A 6,364-nucleotide genomic window follows, 5' to 3' on the forward strand; every position below is an offset into this window, starting at 1 on the left:
ATAAAATTAACCTTGTCTTGTATCTTAACTAGGTAACTCCATCAAGGAATTACCTAGTTAAGACATACAAAGAGTATGTCTTTATTTGCTTTTGGAACTAACTTACTATTTGATTTAGAATTATTCAGTAAAGTAACTGTATCATATTGACAATTTTAACATATTCGTTCATTTAAGCATTCTTCTATCTCTTCTTTCAAACGCTTTCAGGGAATGGTTCCAAAAGTAATGTGACATGTAAATATCTAGAAAAAAAACTTTAGGAAAATCAATTTCAAAAGCACATCAGCTCCAATTTTCAACAAGTGCCTGTGGTTCAAGTTTCTGTACCAACTAAAGATGTTCTGTTGTTTAATCGGTTCACCTTCTTGATTAACTCTTCTCCCCATCCATTTTCCTTCCTTCCTTTCGTCTCTTCCCCGCCTCTTCAATGGTATGTACGAGAAAACGATTTAAAAATACATAAATACTTGAAAACATAACAGAGAGTCAAAGGTATTAAAAAATAAAATTCTTAGAAGAGAGATGCTAAGTTCTAACTCCTTAACTTCCTGGAATTCTTGTTCTTTGTTATTTTTCCCCCGTCGTGACCACGGCTATTTCAGGCACCCCAGTTCATACAAACACGTTTCTGGGGGAAAATTCAGATATTTGTGCACGCATATGGGTAATGAGAACTTGGGCGAAAGAACTAGCCTCCCTCGGATTCTGAGGGAAGCAAAAGAATCGTCGGTGGCCTTGATGGGCTCCGCCTTTGTGTGAGCAACCAGAGTTCTTTCTCTGGCCAAGGCTGGCTGCTACCCGGACTCCGCTGTCCCTCCCGGGCCCCTTCTGCCCCATCTCCTTCACCCGGACCTTGTCTCTCCTGCGACCAGACTTCCGAGCCGCTCGCAGCGGAAGACCAGGAGTGCTGACAGTGGACCACCCGCGTGTCCGCACGGAGAGGCAAGAACCACGTCCCTCCTCTCTGAAAACGCCCTGCTCCGCTCCCACCGCGTCCCGAGGGAGCGGCCCCGAAGCACCCGGAATGCCGGCTCTGCGCCTACCTGCGGTGGTCGCTGCGCGGGGAAGCGCTCCGCCGGGTTGGGCTGCTCCCGGGACCGCCGCCCCCGGGACCAAGGTGGCGGGGGGCCGCAAGGGTGCCGTGTGGCGTGTGCAGGGTGCGTTGGGAGAGAGTGGGCAGGGGTGCAGAGGGGCGGGAGCAGGGCCAGGCGCCCGTCGGGATCCCGGCGCCTCCTCGCTCAGCTTCTTCGCCAATCCGGGCGCGCTCGGAGTTGACAGATGTGAGCGCCCGCTGAGGGTTCGGGGCGAGGTGGAGATCAATCCCAGTATTGGCAAAAGTCCCCTTTATAAGGGCGGCAGGTGGGGGCGATCGTCAGAGCTCGGGAGCGGACGTCAGAGGAAAGTGGTGCTGGGGCGGGTGCTGGGGACAGTGCTCTTGCGAGCAGGATGGGTGTAGGGGTGCTCAGGGAATGGGGGTCTGAGGAACTGGGGTCCAGCCCAGGCTCTAGACCAGCGCCGTGGCGATGTCCCGGTCCGTGACGGATGCGGGTCGAGGCCTGCCACGCCTGCTTCCCTCCTCCAGGAAAGAGGGCGTGATTCTCTAGGCTCATTTCCAATTCTAACTTCTCAGGACTCGGGTTGGAAGCAGGGAATGGGGAGACTGGGAGAGTCTCAGAGAATTGTTTTCAGATGGTGCAGATGGAAATCTCATAAAGAAGAGGGGTCAAGGGATTTCATTGTCGCCCTGAATGGTTTCTTGAGACTTCTCACTGAAAACAGAGGGTAGCTATCCCTCGCCCCCGGGGGCCTCCTGGCGAGGGGTTGGGGGATGTGGGTGAGGGATGGAGAGGGAGGGTGGCGAAGGGCTGATTCCTTCTCCCCTGGTGATGAGTTCTATGAAGGAAATATTTCAGCATGTTTCGAAAGTCATTTTTAAATTCATACCCCTTCCACTTAAAAATGGAATCAAAATGAAAGACTAGAAGTTGTCCAAAAACAAGTGAAGTTATCATATAAACCAGACAAGATAGTGTTCCTTGTAGAGACAGCTAGGTTGCTTGCCCATCAAAATATCTTATTCTAGTATTATAAAAATTTTCTATGTCGGTTTAAAATATCTATCTATGTACATCTAAATATCTATATTTACTATCTAGTTTATATATTCATGGATATAGTTACATATCTATAACTATATTTAAACATAACTATATATCTATCTATGTAGATAAATGGCCACTTTCTCACTTCTTTCCATATTCTACCATGCAAGAGTATTAAACAGTAAAATATGAAAATCTAATAATTAATAGAATAAGTAAGAGTATTTCCTAATTATTGTCCACCTCTCTCTAGGCAAAATTCCAGACCATCTCCTATTTTCTTACACAAGATATGGAAATGAACCTTCAAATTTATATCAATACTTCTCTTTTTTTGTTCTCGATTAAAACAATAACTGTCTACCGACCTTCTGTGAGATTGAAAAAGCCATGAATTTCAGACTGAACAAACCAGGAGGGCCTGCACGCCAGCTTTGTCATCTGATTGATGTAAGAACTCTTTCTGCTTTTCTGGAAAAAGCTTAAGACAGTCTTTCAACATAAGCCCACTTTTATACGGAAGGGTTATGAATTTAAGCAATCTTAAGTAATGAATAAGGGGGAATTACATATAATTACTTAAGTATTTTTTTAAAAGAGTCATTTATTCATTTTGGTTTTCGCAATTATTGATTTTAGACATTGGCTGCAGGTTAATTTATGTCTTACCCACCAGATATACTTAAAGTGATGATTACCAAAAACTTGTGGTTGTAGCAAGGCAGGCATAGGCAATGAAGTATATAAAATAGTGCCCAAGGCTAAGTTCAGGAGGCTAGACTCAAATGCAAAGAGGAACTCAAGTGGTGGATGTCCTCAGAGAAATATCATCAGGGCTTTTAGATGTAAGAATCAGGAATGCAGCCAGGACACGAGTCTCTCTTTGGGAACTACTTAATCCACTTTAAGAAGTCAGACTTGCCAGAATCTAGATCCAGAGCCAGATCTGGGATGGTACAATGTCCTTAAAGGTGGCCAAAAAAATTATGACCTAACAGAGCAGCTGTCCTTCATGACGAAAAGCATCAGTTCAAAATAACAACTGCTGATGTATTGAGTCTGCTTCTGTGGAGACATTTCCTCATTTGCCAAGTCTTTTGAGTTCCTGTGTCTGATCTAAGGATGATGCTGCCTGTGAATTTCCGCTCCAGGATGTACCCTCCCAGACACCCATTCCTCTTTCGTGACTAGTATGTATCTCTTCTTCAACTGTCCTGAAAATATGTGACTCCATGCTTGGGGTTAGAGAGATGTAGGTCAATGGAAGATCAATTACAACTTTAGGGAATAAAAACCAGGCTTTGCATTTCCAAATCATTTATTTACTTAAGATACATTTTCTAAGTGTCTTTTACATTCTAAGCACTATTGTACATACTGAGAAACATGTAGAAAATTATATAGACCCCACCCTTAAGCAATTTATTGTTAATGAAAGGAAAGAAAGAACAAACAAGCAAAACTCTACTTCAGTATACTATTATAAAGGCTGGGAAAGATGTATCATATCAATACATATATTTTAGGGAAAACACAAACAAAAAGCCTTAATCAGACTGGTGAAAAAGGAAATTTATTCAACAAACACATGATAAGCACTCAGTATGTACCAGGACTTGTCATAGGTGCTATGTATATATCCAAGTGACTGAAACAAAAAGAACCCTGTTCTCAGTGAGATGACGGTTTACATCCTTGCTACTCAAAGTATGGTCCATGAAACAGAAATGTCAGCATCAACTTTTCTTTTTCTTTCTGTCTTTTAATAACATTGGTGATTTGAGAAAGATATCACTTGGTATACATGTATTGAACGTGACTCTGATATGAATGAAAATGCATAATGAGATTTTGGGGACCCATTTTTCTTAAGTCATTATCCATCATAATGTCCCAGTTTCCTTATATAATTTTTACATAAACATTTCATAATTTTAATTGATTACATTTAGCTTCAATTGCAATTTTAGCTTCTCATTTTTTATTGCTAAATATTTCATTGTCCAATGTACCAGTTTATCCATTTACCAACTAGAACATTTTAGTTGCTTCCAAGTTTGGGCAATTATGAATAAAGCTGCTATAAACATGTGTATGCACATTTTTGCATGGGCGTATGTTTTCAAATCTTTTGTGGAAATGCCATAAGGCGTGATTGCTGGATCATATGGTAAAATTATGTTTAGTTTGGTAACAAACTGCCAAACTATCTTCCAAAGTAGCTGCATCACTTTACATCCCCACCAGCAATGAATGAGACTTCCTATTATTCCACATCCTCACCAGCACTTGGTGTTTTCAGTTTTCTAAAGTTTGTCCCTTCACATAGATGTGTAATAGTATTATACTTTTATTTTAATTTGTATTTTCCAATGATAAATGTCATGAAACATCTTTTCATGTGCTTATCTGCCTTTTGTACATCTTTTTTGGTAGAGTGTCTTTTAAAGTCTTTGGCCCATTTTTTAAATCAAGCTGTTTGTTTCTTATTATTAAGAGCTAAGAGATTCTTAATCTTTTGGATAAAACTCCTTTATTAGATATGTGTTTTGCAAATATTTTCTCCCAGTCTGTGGCAGGTCTTTTTATTCTCTTGACAATGCCTTTTGCAGAGCAAAACTTTTAATTTAATGAAGTTTGGCTTATCAGTTATTTCTTTTATGGATTGTGTCATTGGTGTTGTATCTAGAAAGTCATCTTTATACCCCAGATCATCTAAATTTTCCCCTTTGTTATCATCTAGGAGTTTCGTAGTTTTAGTTTTACATTTATGTCTGTGATCCATTTTGTATCAATTTTTGTGAAAGGTGTAAGTAAGGCTTGTATCTAGATTTATTTACTTACATATGGATATCCAGTTGCGGCATAATTTCTTGAAAAGACTATTTCTGCTCAATTATATTGCTTTGACTCCTTTGTTGACTACGTTTATGTGGCTCTATTTCAGGGCTGTCTATTCTTTTATGTTGATCTGTTTTTTCTTCCACCTTTGCCACACTGTCTTCATTGTTGTAGCTTTATAGTCTTGAAGTCAAGTCGCATCAGTCCTCCAACTATGCTTCTCTCCTTCACTATTGTGTTGTTTATTCTGGGTCTTTGCTCCTCTATTTAAATTTTAGAATAAGTTTATCAACAGCCACAAAATAATTTTCTGGGATTTTGATTGGAATTTCATTGAATCTATAAATCAAATTTGGAAGAGCCTTGATTTATTGACATCTTGACAATATTGAGTCTTCCTAGCCTATACATGAACTTGGAATACCTCTCCATTTATTTAGTTTTTTTTTATTTCTTTCATCAGAGTTATGTAGTTTTTCTCATATAGATCTTGTACAAATTTTGCTAGATTTATAGTCTTTTATTTATATGGGTGCTAATGTAAATAGTACTGTGTTTTTAATTTGTTTCCCTTTGTTCATTGTGAGTATGTAGGAAAGCGTAAATTGTTTTGCCTTCTCTGTTGATCCTGAAGTTCAGGTAGATTTGGAAAATTCTGTGTTTCAGAGTGGAAAGAGTTTTGAATTCAAAACAAGCTTTAGCTCATATTTGCTCGTTATGGGAACTTGGACAAATTATTTTGTCTTCTTTGAGTTTTAATCTTCTTTTTTCTAAAATGGAAATAAGAAATATGCAAAGTTAGTGCTGATCTCATAGGAATGGGAAGATTAATTGATATGGTATATTTTAAAATGCTAAATGCAACACATATTTTCCCACTGGTGCTCAGTATGTAATAAGCAATTGCTGCTGCAACAGTTTCTCTTATTGCTTTGATTCACTGTTGAAGGCTGCTGATGTTTCAGCCTCTGGTGGTGGTTAATTTCACAATTAGTGAGTGAATAAATGTCCCAACCTACTCCCTTACCTAAAGATGAAGAGATGTTTTACTGTTAATCTCAGAGGTATTTTAGGAGTTCATATATTCTGTGAACCTTGTCATTGACTATCGTCTAGATTCCACTTCTTGACCAGTTTTGATCAAATTTATGCTATGATAGGTAGAGCTGGGAGGAGTAACAGTAATCCACTTTGATAGAGATCCAGCTTCTTCTGCCTCTGCCTGACACTCAGCTTCACCAATTGTTAGCAATAACATTTCAGTGACATCCTCCTCACCTTAGCCACTTTGTATGAGGCTAATTTCTTTACATTCTTTTAGACTCAAATAAGACATGGATTCAAGAGAGCATTCATAATCTCCATCTATGCCCAGACTAGGTAATGTGTCCTTCTTTGAAACTGTTCTCTCATGGCAC

This window comes from Pteropus alecto, unplaced genomic scaffold (genome assembly GCF_000325575.1).
Source record: "Pteropus alecto unplaced genomic scaffold, ASM32557v1 scaffold548, whole genome shotgun sequence".
NCBI lineage: Eukaryota > Metazoa > Chordata > Mammalia > Chiroptera > Pteropodidae > Pteropus > Pteropus alecto.